We start from the raw sequence: 3367 nt of genomic DNA, 5'->3' as shown, positions 1-3367 counted from the left end.
GAGCTTGTTTTCCTGTGAGCTTTTTTGATGCCGTTGTTGGAGGGCTGGATGTTTGAGGATCCTGCCTTTTTGGGACGTCCTTGGTTTTGACGACCTGAGGCTTAGGTGAGGTCATAGTGCTGACCTGATTGCATCGGTGAGTTTCTAGTTGGTTGCTTCTGAGCTCCATGATGCTTCTGGGACCGGGATATCGTAGGACCTGGTATAGGGTTGATGGGATTGCTTGGATTTTGTGAATCCAACGGCATCCTAGAATGGCAGTGTAGGACGACTTGACATCGATCACACTGAAGCATGTTGAAGTTTTGACCATGTCCTCTTTTTCGCCAATGGAGACTGGTAAGATTACGTCTCCGATGGCATCTATTCGATCTCTGTTGAATCTATAGAGCGGTGCATTAGACTCTATCATCACTGAGTCCAGTAGGTGGATGTCCTTGTATGTTTGATAGAACAGTATGTCGCATGAGCTCCCTAGATCGATGAGGACTCTTTTGACTATCCAACCGTTGATTTCGACATGTACTACTAAGGCATCATTATGAGGTAGGCACACCTTGTCTAGATCCTCTCCTGTGAATGAAATTATTGTTGTCCTCTTAAGGTTGGTAGGGTTGATCATCTTGGCTTTGTGTGAGAGGTGGTAGATTTTTTGGATTGCTCCCACTCTTCTGCGCTTCTCCCGACCTGAGGTTTCATCGTTTGAGGTGTCTGTAATCATGTTGATTACTTTGTCCTCATCTTGGTCGGAGGAGTGCTTTCCTATTGTGCCTTGACCGACCTGGAGACTTAGATCGTCGAGTTGATCTGCTCCTGCTTCTGTTTTTGTTGTTGGCAAGTCGTTCATTGTTGCGGCTCCTGCTTCTATGGCGTTTGGCATCCAGCTTGTGCCTCAGATCGCTTTTTGGCAAGAACTCTTTTAATTTGACTTCGTCCACTAGGTCTTCGAGGTAGTGCTTGAGGCTCCAACAATCATTGGTGTCGTGGTGGTGGAGTTTGTGGAAATGGCAGTATATACGCTCTGGTATGGCTATCACCTTGTTGATGTTTGGTTTGAAGTATGGTGTTGTATATATTTTCTTTAGGATTTGACTTGGCGTCCTAGAGAAGTTGGAGAATTCCCTCTTTGTGTATGAGGGTTTGCTGGCGTTGGATCTCTTGTTGTTGTTGTTTGAATCCTTGGGGTCTGGCTCATTGTTAACTGCAAGGACCTCTTTGCCTTTGCGCTTGCTCATCCACTCCTCGTACTTGATATATTTGTCGACTCTGTGATACAGGTCGGCTGAGGTGTCTGGCTTGTTGCACATGAGGGACCCTGCTAGGTTGGAGTCATCCAAGAGGGCATTTGTGAATGCAGAAATTGCAAAACCGTCACTGAGTCTTGACTCCAGCGAGAGGAGGTCCTTCTTAAAACGTCCTAGGAAGGCTCGGATCGTTTCGCCATGAGCTTGCTTGAGCTGAAATAAGGAGTCCAGGTCGACGCGCTTCTTTTGTTGTTAGATCGAACCCTTACATAAACGCGTCTCGCCAAAGTTTGCCGGGTTGTTGATCGAATCACGGAGGGAGCGTGTAAAAACCCGATCTATTGCTCGGCCCTTTAACTTGGCCGGAAAAATTTTGCGCCTGTAGTCGTAGTCAAGATGGCTGTAGAGTGCTAGGATTTGGTTGAAGCGAGCTACGTTCTTGCCTGGGCAGGAGGTACCATCGTACAATGGAAACTTTGGTTGGATGAACTCTGAAGGAGGCTGTTTGGCTCGGATATCTTGGATGAATGGTGATGCTTTGTACGTCTCTAGCATCTTTTGAGCGATCTGGATCGCGCTGGCTCTTTCGCTTGACTTCTCTAGTTTTTGCACGAAGTCTTCTAAACGCTGATTGGTGGTGTTAGTTAAGGCTGCAACAGTGTTGTGGTCCCCGGCTTTTGTGGTGCCATTATTGGCATTGGAGTTGGCTTGTTCTCGCATTGTCTGGTTTTCTTGTTGCAAAGTGATGAAGGCTTCTTGGAGTGTCTTCATCTGGTCTGCCAATGCTTGTAGGTTGGGCTCCATTGTGGTTTTCCCCGACGGCCGTGGGCTTGAGAAAAGAGTGGTTGTTCTTTTCTTAAGGAAAGGAACCGGCAGACGGCGCCAATGTAGATGTTGGTTATTTTGGGACTACGACCTGATGATTTGTTGGATATGAAATGGCTGCACTCTTCTTGGGATAAGAGTTGCCTACGTATCAAGTTTCTCCAGGTAAACTTGAATCAAGTCTTACATAGTTCATCTCTCTCTATTTATAGGTGCTTGAACCGTTATGGATTGCAGATCCACCTTGTGTGCTATCTTGGTGATTCGCCGTTAATGTGCTGTTACAAAGTTAATGTTTTTCTTGATTGTGGCATTGATTGAGCTCTAAGATTGTGCTAGTTGATATCTTTCCATGAATGGTCAGAACTCTGGCCGGTGACGACACGGATCTTTGGGTCATTGGTACGATCGATGTTGTGGGACGAAATGGGACATCATCCCCGCCATGTGGACACGTACCCTGTAGTGTAGAACGGAGGGTATTTATAGATACATAGCCGCAAATTTCTTAAGTTAAGAGAAAATAGCAAAAAAAAAAATCTTTTTCCTCCATAAAAATTGAAATTTGACATCTGTCTCAAATTTCAGATTGAATTTTACAATTTTGACCTCTTTTATTAGTCCCAACTAAAGAAGCAACTACCAAAAAAAAAAAAAAGGCTACGAACTAAATCAGTTACCAAATAGTAGTGGGCTAATCAAAATAACTAAAATTCATCCGAAATCTATAAAAATCCAATTAAAAGTGAGATGAATTTCTGGGAGACCAAAACAATGAGGAAAACATCAACTTCAAAAATGAAAAAAATGTATATTTATTACAACTAATTTTAATACAACTTTAGCAATTAAAAATACATATATGATAATTTTGAATAACATGTTTAAGCTTTGTTTGATGTAATTCAAATTGTGAAATTGTAAAATGACAAATGGGGGGTTTTTTTTTATAAGACAATTGTATTATTTGATTGCAGTACATTTTGGAGCAGTACACACGCACCATTGTCTCATGAGTGGCCTGCACACACTAGATTTTTGTATTATTTATTTGTGGAAGAAATTGGCAATTACAAATAAAAGGATAAAAAAGAGAAATAAAAATTTTAAAAACAGTTAATACACCCAAAAAGTGACTGTTGTTAAAATTGGAGTATAATCAAAAGATAATTCGGTTTTTATGAAGTTTTGCCCAATTTATTGGAAAAAGAAAACCACATTTCAAAACTGCAGCAGTAAATAAAATTTTATTGCCATCAACTAATATTACAAAAATGACATATTGGCTTAATCTCACA

The sequence above is a fragment of the Coptis chinensis genome, chromosome 8 (genome assembly GCF_015680905.1).
Source record: "Coptis chinensis isolate HL-2020 chromosome 8, ASM1568090v1, whole genome shotgun sequence".
Classification (NCBI taxonomy): domain Eukaryota; kingdom Viridiplantae; phylum Streptophyta; class Magnoliopsida; order Ranunculales; family Ranunculaceae; genus Coptis; species Coptis chinensis.
Note: the sequence above shows the minus strand (reverse complement) of the source record.